The sequence below is a fragment of the Ziziphus jujuba genome, chromosome 12 (assembly GCF_031755915.1).
Source record: "Ziziphus jujuba cultivar Dongzao chromosome 12, ASM3175591v1".
Taxonomy (NCBI): Eukaryota; Viridiplantae; Streptophyta; class Magnoliopsida; order Rosales; family Rhamnaceae; genus Ziziphus; species Ziziphus jujuba.
The window spans coordinates 19,774,885-19,791,454 of record NC_083390.1 but is presented as its reverse complement, the minus strand read 5'-3'; the positions used below and the strand labels follow the sequence as shown (position 1 = coordinate 19,791,454).

Below are 16,570 nucleotides of genomic sequence, written 5' to 3'. Positions count from 1 at the left end.
TTGAGACTTCAAGTATCATAAAGAGTTCACTATCTTATTAATAAATAGTAGTCATAAATCAATAACACGACTGTTGCTATATTAATTTCTTAAATTAAAAAAAAATTAAAAAGATAATTATATGCAAATTAGACATATGTTATATTTTTTAAGTTTAAAAACATGAGTTGACAAACACTGAAGAAAAACAAGTAGATGATGAAGGCCCTTAATTTAAACCAACCTCACCTAAGTTTTAAATTAAAGTCAGATTACATTTAAGCCACAGAGTAGTCCCAATAGTATGGTCAACAATTTTATCTGTATCAAAAGTTGATAGTTGATAGTTGATACTTATCAACAATTTTTTACGTCAACAGTTGGCAGATGAAGACCAATTACAATAATAAATATTAAAAATATAGTAGTATAGATAGCTACATTGGAAGTGGTAGGCCGCGATAGCGATAACATATGTTAATTGTTACGGAAATGGAAATTTCTTTGGGTGACATCATTGGCCTAAGTTTTCAATGTTGTCCTTTGTTAATGACCACATCAACTACACTAAAATATTTATATTTACCAGAAATAAAAACAAAGTAGACCATCAAATTTTTATAAAATAAATGTTATATACGACCTTATAATATAGGTTTCCTAATCCTTGAATCATGCTCATAATGGCATTTTGGTCTTTTAATATTTTTTATGCACTTATTTTTATATAGACTACATCAAGTGCACCACATGCTTGAAAACTACTAAAAAGTAAACAAAAATAATTTAAAGACTGTGCATCATATATTCAAGGATCAAAATGAAACCATTAACATTATATATAGTCTTTTAAGCTAATAATCCACATAAACTTGCTCACCCTTTTATCCTATTTATCCCATAGATAGACTATTCTAACCTAGTAATGATTATGATAGCATTTGTAAAGGTCCACTGGACTAATGCATCTCCTTTAAAAATGCTAGCTAAGTTGTTTTTGGAGTCTTATTATATAACCACATTAGAGCATAATTTATGGCCGACAAGGAATTTCTTTAACCTTGGTGATACCCAAAACGTAGGGTTTCTATAACAAATACAATACAATTATTAGAAAAGCCTATCCGTATGTTACACATTCAAACCCCTTCAATTATGAAAATATTTCCTTCTTTGATTTACGAGATAATGAGGCTTTTATTCACCAAAAAGAGATAATAGGGGTTTTGATATTAGGGAAGATATTTCATCCACAAGAAAAAAATGTCTTCTCTTGTGTGTAAGTTGGAGATAGATGTAGAGATCAATGTACCAGTTTGCCTCCATTGGTAGATTTATCACTCTTTGTCGATATTGTCTCCAATATAGCCACCATATTAGATATGAGATTTTTTATTTAGAGCTTCCTAGGAGGTCACCCATCATAGGATTGCTTTTGTCTGAGCACGTTTAACTTCGGAATTCTTTCTAACTTTGAAGTTAACCTCTCTAAAAAGGCATTAGCATTATGAGAGTGACTTGTGGGTAAGTTGGAGATAGATGTAGAGATCAACGTAACATCCCGTCTTCACTGGTGGCCCTGTCATTCTCTACCGATATGTCCCCAATTTAGCCACCATATTCGGTATAAGATTTTTTGTTTAGAGCTTCCCACGAAGTCACCCATTCTAGGAATGCTTGCCTAAGCACATTTAACTTTGGAGTTTTTTCGTAAAACCAATTGTCCTAAAAAGGCCTCAGCATTATGAGAGTGATTGGTGGGTTAGTTGGAGACTGATGTAGTGATCAATATAACATATAAAACATCCCGCCTTCACTAGTGGACTTGTCACTCTCTGCTGATATTGTTCTCAATTTAGCCACTACATTCGATATGAGATATTTTATTCACAGCTTCTCAGGAGGTCACCTATTCTAGGTGCCTGTTTGGCAGAGTTTTTTTTGGGGGTCAAAAGCTCTATTTGAAGGCCAAGAGCTCTTTTATTGAAAAATAAGAATATTTAGCAAAAGTCAACAAGCACTTGTTGATAAAAAAAAAAAGTTTTTTTAAACTGTTGTAGATAAGTCTAAATTTTATGTTTTTTCTAGAAAAACTCTTTTTTTTTAACTTATATGGAAACTTAATGAGCATTTAATACAGCTATTTTAGCTTATATGGAAACTCATTGAGCATTTAATACAGTTTTTTTTTTTTTATTTACAACCAAACACTTATTAACTTTTTAATAATAGCTCTTTTTTAAAAAAGATCTATTATGCAAAGTTCTACAGATAAAAGCTTCATTTTCATTAGCTATACCAAACAACCCTAAGATTGTTTTCGTCTGAGTATATTTAACTTTGAAGTTCTTTCGAATCCTAAAATCAACAGCTCTGAAAAGACATTGGCCTTATGAGAGCAATTATTATTATATTTGAATTATCTACTGATGTACACCCGTATAATGTGGGATTGGACACCAAGTAACCTATCATTGCCTAGTACCTGCCCACATTGGTCGTCATAATCTACTCTCTTGGAATCCAACATCCGCACTGGCACATTTCTGATCGGGTACAGACTCTGATACCATTTGTAACATTCTGCCTCCATTGACGAACTTTTCACTCTTTATCGATATTGTTTCAAATTTAACCATCACACTTGGTATAGAGTTTCTTGTTTAGAGCTTCGTAGGAGATCACCAATCCTAGGATTGCCTTTGCCTGAGCATATCTAAGTTTGGAGTTCTTTCGAATCCTGAAGCTAACCGCTCTGAAAAGACCTCGATATTATGAGAATAACTAATTATTACATTTGAATCATTTCCTAATTTATACTTGAATGATATAGGATTGGACATGAAGTAGCCTACCAGTGCCTTACACCTGCCTACACTATTGGTCACATAAATGTCTCTGCTGATAAGTGACAAAATTTAGGACTTTGAATTACATGAAGGTGAATGGGGAAAAGTCAAATCTATCCTCTATTGGAAATATTTCCATGGTACATTATACATTTTCAAATCCCATTTGATTACGGCCCATAATATATATACAACATAGAGATGACAATTTACCGCATTCCATCCCGAGGTGCCCTGCCTTTAAATGGTATTGAGAATCCCCAGTTAATCAAGGTGGCGGGGCGGGATGGGGAAATTTTTTTTTGCCCCGAATCAGGATCAAGGGAAGGCTAGGGAATATAGTCCCTACCCCTACCCCACCCCATTTACATATAGATTATAAAAAATTATTATTATTATTATTATTATTATTATTATTTATAATTAATATATATATATATATACACATATATATAATATTTATTTTAAAAAGACTAGAAAACATTTTAAAATATATTCTTTTAAAAAATTAAAAAAGTATTTTTAAAAATAAAATAAAATAATAATTAAATAGGAAAATGGATCGAAGAGCAGGTATTCCCACCCCGCTCTGACTCTCCATTACGTGGGGAATGGGGCAAAGATGAGATGGGGAATCTCCACCTAGCGGGGATCGGGGGAGGCCGCCTCGATCTCGTTCCACCCTATTTTCGTCTCTAATACAACAAGTCTCTCTTAGTGGGTCATGGTCAATTTGATAGTATTACACTAAAGTCTATTTTAATGGTTGAATCTAATTGGTTTGTTTAGTTAAATAATAATGCTAGACTTAACAAAATACGATAATACTTAATTAATTTATTTTTTAATTTATTTTTATATAGAAAAATTTATTCATTTAAATTTAAATTATATAAATATACTAACCAATAACATTTTAACATGTATTATTTGGTAAATATATTACTATTGTTAGTTTAATTGGACTTGATCTATCTTTTAAAACAAAATTTAAATGGTCGATTTTATAAATTTTTTTAATATAATATTATAATATTGATCTAACTAATAAAAGACTTAACTATACATAAATTAGCATCTTATTAAATAGTAATACACGTAAGGTGTCCAATATGAATGAAGTCTAGTAAATTTCTGTATAGGTGTGTATGCATATTTTCAATAGTAAAAAAGTAATTACTTTACTATTTGCCAAATTGATAGATGGGAAAGATGTGAAGAGTTGCTAAAGAGATGGCGGAAGCAATAGACGAGGAGAACAATTTGGTGATACTCTGAGTGATAGGAGACCTCATGGAGCATTAAAAGACCTTGTAACTCGCCGTTCAATGTAATCCCAAAAGAAAGGGAAGTTTTGTGCATTGGATCATAGAATATGAACGAAATCACAGATCCTTACACTTAGGTTGAGTTTGTGGTTGCAGTTTCCAAGGATCTCGAAGCTCAACTTTTGGAGGACGAGGATGAAAACACAAGCCGCTTAATGTGTGGAGTATAATAAATATAATACTTACAATCCAAGTAATAAAGAATAATTGTATGGTAAATCTTCTAATTTCTTCCATCAGGAAAGTTGGCTTTTCACAATTTCTTATGGTTATTTTTGTATTACTATAAATGTCAACAAAATTAATTAATTAATCAATTGGTGCTTGAGCTTATTAACTATTTTTAACAAAACCTTATTGTTACTACATAATGATTTGGGTTGTGATCATCTGGGATTGGATAGAGGCATGGGTCTGTTGTGGATGCGTCCAAAACCACACCAAGCTCTTTTGGACTTTTGTTACTAATTTAGATGTGCCACAACCATTTGGCATTTTCGTTTCTTCTTCCAAGAAAAAACAAACTTGAACACACTATTTTCTTTATTTATAATTGAAAATATCTAAATTAATTATTTGACTGTCTTGCCGATCACTTGTGGATTTGTTCTGTGATGGGTCAAGAACTTAACAAGGAATGATAATGTCTCTCACTGTACTCGTATAACTGCTAAATCGATTTTTATTTTTATTTTTTCTAATTTGATTTTACCTTCTTTTGTTATTTTGGGGAAATTGGGCTTCTATTTGACAAAGTGCAATTCGGCCCAACTTATGCAGACTATCAAAGCGGGCTCCGCAGCCGTTGTGAACAAACCATTAGCCCATGATAAAAGCATGATGTGTGACGAAACGAGGGAAAAAAAAAAAAAAAAAAAGGGTGGAATTGAGCCCAATACCTTCCAATATTGGTGGATAAGAATATCTACCCTTCTCTTTTCAGATTTAATTTACCCTTTAATTTCAATTTTATCCTCGATAAAATCAGAAAATTACTTTGGTTTCTTTACCTCTTCTTCCGAAACGGCTCACAATCCCATTGAGAAAAGTCCGCAAGGGTCTTCCTTTCCTATCTTCATCTGAGGAGGAAATTGGCCTGGACTGGTGGCACCGATGAAAAAATTAGTGTTGAAGGTTTTCCTATGACAAAGCCTTCATGGAGGAACTTTGACTATGCAGAGCTTGCGTCTGCTACTGGAGGAGTCGGTGGAGATAGGGGCTGTCGAGGAGGGAATTGTCGTCGGCGGCGGCGGCGACGGAGAGGGGGAAGGGGATGTCGGAGGAGGAATGAGGAGGAGGAGAAAGAGGGGATAAGGAGGAGTCCATGAGCTCGAGGAAGTTACCGAAACAGTGAGGGCAGTGGAGGGAAGAGGAAGCAAAATGAAAACAAGAATTATAAATTGCTTTCCAAATAATTTTTAAAACAAAAAACAAAAGTAAAGATTGGAGAGCTTAAAAAAGAGACTGAAAATAATGACTTTGGATTTTTATAAATATATTTTGGTTTGAGCAGTTTCTTGTCTGGTCGGCAATCTGAGGTGAAGGCTACAATAAACTTGAACGCAATGAATCAAGCTCCCGACGTATGGCATCTCTCATTCTCCTGTGCCAGAGGTCTTCAAAACAACTGCCTGAAGAAATGGGGAGGCATAGCTGAAAATGTGAAGAGTGTTAATAAGAAGCAGGGGAATGGGAAGAGTGGTGAGAAGAAGAAGAGGAGGAAGGAGCAAGGAGTTTGTTGTAGACTCGCTCGCCGACCAGGAAAAATGCTGAGAATAATAGTTTTTGATCTTGGTTTTTCTTTTAAAAAAATAAATGAATAAAACAAAAAATATATAAATGTAGTGGGTAATTTTCATAATGCCGTTTAAAACAGGGTATTGGATCAAATTCCCCTGATGAAATTGTAGATCCTCACACCTCGATTTCGTTTGTCAAAGATGTCACTAAAGATATCGAAAATCATCTTATAACCACTCCTTAATTAAAAAGCTCTGTCAACTAAAGTATCTCTATTAATTTGTATGAGTGTTTTTGTGTAATAAATTAATATTTTGTGTGACAGGAGAGCTTTAGGATTCGTTTGGGATTGATTATGTAGAAGTGATTCTAGTTTGTAGCACTTTCTCCCTGTAGCACCTCCCTTTTGCAGAACTTTATAAAAATCAATTTAGTGTTTGGTTAACAAGCATAGAAGTGTTTTTAGAAATTTTTATAAAGTTTTTAAAGATAATAGGTAGTGCCCCTTTATTTCTAAAGTTTGTAAAGAAATTTATTTTATAAATTTTTATAAAATAAAAACAAAACTACAATATTTCACATAACAAATAATAATAAAAACAAAACTACAATATTAACTATGCTTTTTCTCCATAAATTAACTATGCTTTTTTAATGTGATAAAAATAATATAGCAATAGATGGGATTCTTTTAATAATTGGAGTCGCATATCCAACAATCACAAATAGCAAGACCATGAATTTACCATCACTATTGTAATCAATTTCATAGTTATTTAATAGTTAGTGGGAAAAAGGCATTAAATAATTATAAGATCAGTCAGTCCAGGCAAGCCAAGAGGCACCATGGGTACCGTGGCAGTATCCGAATTTTTTTTTTTTAATTTTTTCCTTCATGATGTGGGCCTTACAATTTCAAATTGGGGAATTTGGCCCAATACCCCTATAGGACCGAGCTTCATAAATTTTACCCCCTCAATTCATTTCTTTTTTGATTTACCCCTCCAATATTTTAAAATCCCAAAATACCCTTATGTGTTTTTTTTTTATATGTTTTTTTCTTTCCTTTCTTCGACTTTTCCCCTCCATCTCTTTATCCATAACCAGACCTTAGGAGCCCTCTGTTTCCTTTCATGAATCGGCCGGATTGTAAGCGTGGAGACTGCGCGTTTTGAAGGAGATGGTGAAGAGGCGACTCAGAGAGAAAACTGCAGGATTTTAGAGAGCCCTAGGAGCAGAAGCAGAAGCAACAGGTAGGCAACAGCTCTAATTTTGATTTTCTGTTAGTGGTGTTGGGAATTTTTTTTTTTGGGAGAAATTGTGAAAGAGAAATTGTGAAAGTTGTGTTCTGGTTTTTTTTTTTTTTTTTTTAAATAACGGTGGTGGTAGGCATTTCTTGCTGAGAGATATGTATGATGATATGATGCTGGATGGAGTACAGCCAAGTAGGGATACATTCCATTCTGTCATCAGTTAGTGGAAAGGTGCTTTCATGTTTGTTATCATGGACTTTCATTCTTTCTAGAATTTTCCGTTTGGTTGATTTTGTTTTGTTGCAGGTGGATAAGCAAAATGCTCATTTCTTTGGTGTTACGATCAACGAGCAACAAGCCGAGTGTGGTATTGTAGAAAGAGTTACTTCAAATGCACAAAGCAAATTTAAGGTATGTATATTTCATATTTTTGCATTTAAATTGTTTATATACCATGTTTGATGACTATGAACTCTCTCTCTCTCTCTCTCTCTCTGCATCTGCATTTTCTTTTGTGTTGCTGGTGTGACATTAAATTTATAATCTAATTGCTTTATTTTCCAGTTACTTTATTTCGAGCAAGATGTGAATGGCGGTTATGGTTTGGCCCTACAGGTATCATATCTTCTTTCCTATTGTGTCTCCAATCCATTTTCCATTTTATAGTGCATATGGTTTTTGCATTCTGAAAGCTGTCATGGTTGTTTAAAAAATTTGAAGCATAGATGGAGTCAACAATGCCAATGATCATATACAATTGGTAGAAATGTTTTGTAATAATCTTGTCATGTTAAACTTTCTGCTGTTATATCCTTCAATTTCTAAGTACTATGCGTCTCTAATTTATTTTCAAAGCATAAAATTGTGGTTGTGATTTTGAATATCACACATGGGTAGAACTTAAAATTAGTAACCTACCTGTGAATGTGACAATGATGCTTAACTTCTCTTTTCAAGTGAATGTCATTGCATTGTTTCAAGTGGTCAAGTGGTATTGGTGTGGCATTTCAATGTATTTCTGTTCAGTCCTCTGACCTCATTCCCAAGGGCTTTCTTACTTGCAATTTGACTACAATCCTTTAAACAATTGACTTATATAATTGTACTATGATTTTATGTAGCATGCTTCTTTTTATTTTACTTTGGTTCAGCAAATCTTTACCTTTAGTCAATAATTTTGTCATATGGAAATGCTTTTTTTCCCCCCACCCCTCATCAAGCCATCTAAATTTCAATATATATCATTGACACACAAAAATCATGACAGTCAATTGCTTATTTAATTAAAATTCATTTAGCAGAATCTCTTCCTATGCACATGCATTTGACATTAGTGTGGTCTCTTTACAGATGGATAATTGATCCTCCTCTGGAGGTCAATGTACCATCAAAACGCACACCATTGCCTGATGCCCCTCCTGAACTCCCTACCAATGAAAATGTAGTGTTGGGCATCCAAGAGCATGCTGTAAAGCATCCTACAAAGACCCGCACATCTAGATCAAAGAGACGAAGCAAGAGAAAGCATGACACAAGAACGCTGGACACACAGGTTGCTTCAAAGCATTCTGAACAAATTTGAAAATCTTAGCACGAAGACGGCTAGAGATGCATGCTGCTGTGTGAATTTTAGGCATCATTCTTCAGCATCATAAAAAAATTTGAATTGCAAAGGCTTATTAGCACAGAGGTAGATGGCCTAACCTGGTATATGTGAAAAGAATTCTTCACGCTGGGCCAGTTGATAACAGGCATTGGAGTTTGAATTTTCACTAATTTTTCACAAATTTTTTCTTTCTTTTATATATTTTTGTTTGGGATATCAGGATTTTGGTTCAGCATGAGGTATGCCAGCAAAGTCTTGCCGTGTCTGCTACCTTGTAGGACTTTGTATCCAATATGTTTCGAATCTTATACATAATCTTGGAACATAGGAATTATAGAGTTGTGTTTAGCTGGATTTTCGTAGAAAAAAAGATACCAAAATGTAATAAACAAAAAAGAAAAAAAAAAAAAAAAGGAAACTTCCATATTTGTGAAAGGATCCAATTTCTTCCATATTCAGATTTTGTTTTTAGTTTTTGTACATGATTCTCTTGTCAATAACTGTTCACCATCGGGAAATTACCGACGAAACTGTCGGGAAAATACAAATGCCCTCTGGAAAAATTACCGACAGTTTCGTCGGTAATTTCCCGAGGGTGTACAGTACGGCATATTTTGCCAATTTTTTGGACCCCACAGGCCCCTAAGGTGTGTTGAATGAAAAAACATGCTAAACATGGATTCTATAATTGTACTAAGGAGAGAAAATCAAAAAATTTCATAAAAGTGTATCAAAGTTTGCAAAAAATTGATAACTGTTCACCCTCGGGAAATTACCGACGAAACTGTCGGGAAAATACAAATGCCCTCTGGAAAAATTACCGACAGTTTCGTCGGTAATTTCCCGAGGGTGTACAGTGCAGCATATTTTGCCAATTTTTTGGACCCCACAAGGCCCCTAAGGTGTGTTGAATGAAAAAACATGCTAAACATGGATTCTGTAATTGTACTAAGGAGAGAAAATCAAAACATTTCATAAAAGTGTATCAAAGTTTGCAAAAAATTGATGACTGTTCACCCTCGGGAAATTACCGACGAAACTGTCGGGAAAATACAAATGCCCTCTGGAAAAATTACCGACAGTTTCGTCGGTAATTTCCTGAGGGTGTACAGTGTAGCATATTTTGCCAAGTTTTTGGACCCCACAAGGCCCTTAAGGTGTGTTGAATGAAAAAACATGCAAAACATAGATTCTATAATTGTACTAAGGAGAGAAAATAAAAAAATTTCATAAAAGTGTATCAAAGTTTGCAAAAAATTGATGATTGTTCACCCTCGGGAAATTACCGACGAAACTGTCGGGAAACTACAAATGCCCTCTGGAAAAATTACCGACAGTTTCGTCGGTACGTTTCCGAGGGTGAACAGTCATCAATTTTTTGCAAACTTTGATACACTTTTATGAAATTTTTTGATTTTATCTCTTTAGTACAATTATAGAATCTATGTTTTGCATGTTTTTTCATTCAACACACCTTAGGGGCCTTGTGGGGTAAAAAACATTGGCAAGACAATACGTACTGTACACCCTCGGGAAAGTACCGACGAAACCGTCGGTAATTTTTCCAGAGGGCATTTGTAGTTTCCCGACAGTTGCGTTGGTAATTTCCCGAGGGTGAATAGTCATCAATTTTTTTCAAACTTTGATACACTTTTATGAAATTTTTTGATTTTCTCTCCTTAGTACAATTAGAGAATCCATGTTTTGCATGTTTTTTCATTCAACACACCTTAGGGGGCTTGTGGGGTCCAAAAAATTGGCAAAATATGCTGCACTGTACACCCTCGGGAAATTACCGACGAAATTGTCGGTAATTTTTCCAGAGGGCATTTGTAGTTTCTCGACAGTTGCGTCGGTAATTTCCCGAGGGTGAACAGTCATCAATTTTTTTCAAACTTTGATACACTTTTATGAAATTTTTTGATTTTCTCTCCTTAGTACAATTAGAGAATCCATGGTTTGCATGTTGTTTCATTCAACACACCTTAGGGGGCTTGTGGGGTCCAAAAAATTGGCAAAATATGCTGCACTGTACACCATCGGGAAATTACCGACGAAACTGTAGGTAATTTTTCCTAAAGGAATTTAGTGGTTACCGACGATTTCCTCGGGAATTACCGAGGGTGAACAGTCATCAATTTTTTTGCAAAATTTGATATACTTTTATGAAATTTTGGGATTTTCTCTCCTTAGTACAATTTTAGAATCCCTATTTGCCATGTTTTTGCATTCAACACACATTATGGAACTTGTGGGGCCCAACAAATTGGTAAAACTTGATGGATTGTACACATTCGGAAATTACCGACGAAACCGTCGGTAATTTTTCCAGGGTTTATTTGTTGGTTACGAAAAAGCGTTTCTGTAATTACCGATGGTGAATTGGGAATTATCGATGCACCATCGATAATCATCTTTCCTTTAATTTTTACCACAACCGAGGGTTTTTTTTTATCTTTTATCTTTTTTCTTTTTTTTTCAACGGTTGTCATTAGTAAAGATAGGTTCAGCATATTAAGATAACATTAGTATAACATTAGTATAGACCGTCATAACATTAAACATACGATCTACATTGAAAGTTTATTAAAGTACAAATCAACAGCATATTTTTTTCTAAAAAACATAATGTCTTGCGGACCAAATGAAGGGTTCTCCTCACTACTCATGTACTCAATAAATTTCAGAGCGTAGACGCCACAATCACCCCTGCAGAATAGCATTAATGATTAGCATTAATGAAAACCAACTACGTGTATTTTCACACGTAACCACAATAAAAAACAGCAGCAATACAAGTTGTTTGAAATGACAACACATTCATACCCATTATCTTGGCGTGGTGCATCTTTGATCATGGTCATCGTGAATGGATCTAAAGTGGGAGACACGTCCGGATTCTTCCCGTAATATCCCCCATCCCTCAATAGGTAAGGCAGCATATACGTAAGGCATTCCGCATTCTTCAACTCTCTATTCTGGACATATTTATTTCCCATATGTGGATCGCATAAATCAATATGTCGGGCCTTCAAGTCCACACATGCTGCCAACCAATGCGCGCCTCCATTGTTGACAGGGATGTACACCTGTAAATTAGAACATAACCTCATTATCCACAAAATGGGAAACTTAGTGAGAATTTTTTTCAATATATGTATGGACTTACATAATCACATATCCGCCATGACACGCTAGGTTTGGGTGACCTCCCACGCACATAGTTACAAAGGGTCGCATCACATGAATATGTGCTACGAGATGCGCTCCATATGGGATAACGCCCTTTGATGGATGACTGCCAAATAATGAAATATATACAATATAAAATATCATCAATATAACATTAAGCAACGCAGTAGCATCCCATCATCTTACCCAAAATAACACGTCTAATATGGCACAGGTGTTGGTGAACATCTTCTCATTATCAAACCGTCTTTTTCATATGAAATACAAAATAGTGTCAATATGCTACAAAACCACATTAAAGGAAATAAGTAACAAGTGCGAGGTGATAAATAAAACATCATTCCAAACATAGGACCACAATGATTTTGCATGAACATAAAACATATAACTTACATCGGAATTCAACCATCCTTCATCGGTCAATAGCTCAGCAAAAAATTCCTTTCCCACCGTCATATAAGATGTACACACGGTTGCTTCCTTCGGTGCCACCCTATACCACTCATCGAACGCCCTCTCCTTTGATGCATCAATAGGTCGAGTAAGATTAAATTTGACCTTCTTTTTACACGGGTCGGTGTAAGGAGAGATGACGTGATGTGACTGGTGGTAAACTCGACCGAATCGGCTTGTATCACCAACGTTATGCTTCCGATCTTCCACCTCAATCTCAGCTGATTGGTCATGATGTGGATTGTCAGCTGAAGCACCAATATCCCACCCGAAATGTAAAGGCCGATATGGCACCAAAGCCCAGGAATCCTCCACATAGGGTCCTCCAGGTACGATAGGCTCAACCGGTGTATTACAATCATCATCCTCCTTCCTACCATTGGAACCGTCTATGGGTGCATCAAATTCTTCAGCTTGCTCTCCAACAGACGGTGCCACAGGGGATGATGGTCTAACCGAAGATGACGGTGAATGGCTATGCATATGATGCTCGGCCTACAAAACACAATGATTATTTTTGCAGTTCCCAAACTCTAACAACAAATAATTGCTGAATTACAATATGTAATTTAATAATGCTGAAACACTAAAGTAAAGTATACTAAGTTGTCTAAATGATACCTGATGCTTTTGTTGGTCAATAACAGAACTAAGCATCTTCCTTAACGCTGCCATCTCTTTATTTAATTCACCAACTTTTGCCTCCAAGCAAGCAAGCTAATCAATATCAATATCCAAAACATAAGTCAACATATATTAGTACAACATATGAAATACAAATTTGCGTGCAAGTAACAATTGCATACCCTGAAATTAGAATCTGGAGGGCCACTAGAATGCTCCCCAGCTTTGGACGCATCTTTAGCTCTAACATCTTTAGCGCCAACTATTGGTGCTACAATTGGAGGTGACGTGTAGCGAACTTCATGTATGTCAACTGCTATTGTTCGCCAGTAATCTATAGTCTTCTTCTCATCGGTAGCATCTAACGTCCAGTGCACAACATACTACATGCAATGAAGAAAGGAAAAAAAAGTAAATTTGGAAACTGACTATGGTAATGTAACTTGAATGTAGTCGTACCATGTAGTCTAAACAAAATTTGCCTTACATTGCTATTGGAGGAGAACCAATTATGGACAGCAAAATGGTTCGGTTGCCTTGGAGTATGCCATCCAAGGATCCTCGGACAAAGGGTTTCCAACCGGTCGGCAAATTGGTTACCAAAATCAGGGATTGCTTCAAACCCCCACACCTACAAAATACAAATTATAGGTTATTAAATATAAATTTTAAGTAAACGCTACATGTATTAAATATATTACCGTACCTGAAACACCAATGGAAAACCTTTTAGGTCATAATACTGTGATATATTCTTTACTGCACGTCCTCGTCCTCGTAGCTGGAATGCATTGTGGAATGAGTTGATCGTCTCCTTGTAGCTCAGAATGCCCCAAGGGTAGGAATTAAATACGTCGAGATTAGCAACCAAATCAATGAATTTTTTTTTTATTTGAACCTTCGGATCCATTCCGAGTACACCATGAACTAAGAAATATAGTAACGCAATTCTAACAGCATCCCAATCATCCACAAAAAGTGTATCCTTGAATAATCGTTCCAGTTCGGGCGGTTTCAAGTCACTCCTGTCATCTAGCAACCTCGTGCGCAACTCATTTCCTTTGAAAATTTGCAAATCATACATCGAAGGGTACCTACAAAACTTTAACCCACTAATGAGTGCGAATTCCCACTTCGTAAACCGCACTGCAGATCCACCGAAGTTAAACTCCAGTACTTCTGGATTGTTGGACTCAACTTGTCTGCAAAGCAGGTGATGCACTAACTGACCAGAGAACCGGAGGTTCTTCATGTCAAGTAAGTGTCCAAAACATGTTTGTCTATACTTTTCGAGCTGCTCACTTGTGAGGACACTTGTAATTACTTTGTTCGCCCCTATTGGATTCCCGAATGAATGTGCCCTACCTTTATTTATATCGGCATCCTGCAACATCCGTTCCTTTGGAGCATCGATGGGCTGCAATATGAATTACATAAATGGAACTGACATCAACGATTTAATCATACCCTATTTTTCCACCCTAACTTGATAATAATAATTTCCAACTAAATCTTAAGACATATGGGTTCACATTTTTGCACAAGTGGTAATTACCGATGAAACCATCGGTAATCAACCTACAATGAACTAAAAAAAAAGCCCGATGGCCTATCGGCAATTACCGATGGCCATCGGGTGAAGTTTTTCTTCAGTTTTCACATTCATGAATAAATACTGTCACATGTCTTATCATTTACCGCACAAAACAACCTAAATGAATATAAAACTTACCTTATCAGATGGGGGAGAGGAAAGTGGAACGTGCCTTCGAAGTTTGGTGCTTTCCGTCTCAGATTTGGATTTCTTCCTAGTAGTACGTATACGCTTAGAGTCGGGTGCTGCTGCTGTGCTACCACCGCGTCTCTTACTTTCCACCTTCTTAACTCCCTTCTTTGGTTGACGTCGCAAGTTCCTCTTTGGTGCCATTATAAAGTACAACCTACAAATGTACATTGACAACATTAATAAACTTTTATCTACCTTTAACAACATTGTCAACTATGTATACATACATGTATAAATATCCGCAATCCTCAATTTCATACGCTCTCTTCCTAAGGATATTGTGCATGCCATAACATTTACTGAACATTTAATGTATAGCAGTGTGCATGCCATCTAAATATTTCTTTCTTCTTCTTCTTTAATTTTTTATTTTTTTCTTTTGTGGGGATAAAGTGTTTGCGTGTTTGCTTCTAGCTAACCATGTACCTAAAATTTTATGCATCGATCTTCTCTCTCTCTTTCTCTCTCTCTCTCTCTCTCTATATATATATATATATATATATCTATACCTTTAGAAAGTACTAACTCTGGAATTCTCAACTTCAATTCTAATTAATCATAAAGTATTTTTCTCTTTTCTCCTGGTCAAGGGCCACCACCAGGAAATCCAAATCCGGGTTGGGGCACACCAACAGGGAACCAAGGGAAATGGGGAAGCGAACGGAACCAAGGATGGGTATGTTGATGTTGCTGCTTGTAAGGGTCCTTTTGGTCTTAGTCAACAACCGTTAAAACATATTACCTTTATCTAGACAGGATGCTTTTATGCTTTTTGGATCAAATAAACGCCACCCTAGTTTTCATACATATTTGTGATCCAAAATTCATAATATATTTCATTATTTTGTATATGAATACAAGGAAAAAAATCTAATAGGGAATTCTTGACGGTATTACATTCCTTTATGAATTACTATTAATTTCTCTCTCTCTCTCTCTCTCTCTCTCTCTCTCTTTCTCTCATTCTTTCCCAAAAAATACCCAAAAAAATAATCATAAAGTATTTCTCTCATTTTTTCTCTAATTAATCTCTCTCTCTCTCTCTCTCTCTCTCTCTCTCTCTCTCTCTCTCTCTCTCTCTTTCTCTCTTTCTCTTATCTTCAATTCTATATATATATCTATACCCAAAAAAAAACATTTTTTATAAAAATTAAAAAAAAAAAAAACGACGTGTCGTCTGGGTGTCGTTCATCCCAGACGACATGTCGTTCAATCCATCTTCAACCCTTGTCCGGGTCGACCCGAACCCGCCTAAACCAGCACGACCCGATTCTTGACCCGTTTATTTCTTCCACCTCCGGCCACCGATCAAGGCCAAACCGGTCCCATTTTTTTCCTCTCTTCATTTCCTACTAATGCCCAATATCAATCTATCCTAAATCTTCAAAAAATAAACCCACCTAAACCACTACCGACCCGATTCTTCACCGGCCTATTTCTTCCACCTCCGGCCACTGATCAAGGCCAAACCGGTCCTATTTTTTTCCTCTCTTCATTTCCTACTAATGCCCAATATAAATCTATCCTAAATCTTCAAAAAATATAAACACAAAAATTATAAATAAAAACCCACTCCACGGCAACTAAAGAAATAAACATAAAGCCAAATCCACACAAAAACAATCCACACCGGTCCCACGGCAACAAATAAAGAAAGAGATTCAACCAATTACCTTATTCCCTGTGCTGAGATGAGATCCTAATGTGTGCCTTTTCCACGACAGCTTCGGTTTGGTTGTTTGTATTTGTGTGTTCGTGTA

At 35.8% G+C, this 16,570-nt stretch overlaps 1 long non-coding RNA gene and 1 pseudogene across 1 annotated transcript; both read left to right on the top strand.

Moving 5' to 3' along the window:
• Nucleotides 1–1,242: 1,242 nt before the first annotated feature.
• LOC132800157 (MLP-like protein 28) lies at nucleotides 1,243–4,133 on the top strand (annotated as a pseudogene).
• A 2,782-nt stretch (nucleotides 4,134–6,915) lies between these two features.
• LOC107424614 (uncharacterized) lies at nucleotides 6,916–8,861 on the top strand. Its single transcript, XR_009635198.1, has 5 exons — nucleotides 6,916–7,149; nucleotides 7,286–7,380; nucleotides 7,456–7,560; nucleotides 7,714–7,764; nucleotides 8,500–8,861. It is a non-coding gene; the product is annotated as an uncharacterized LOC107424614 (long non-coding RNA).
• Nucleotides 8,862–16,570: the final 7,709 nt, after the last annotated feature.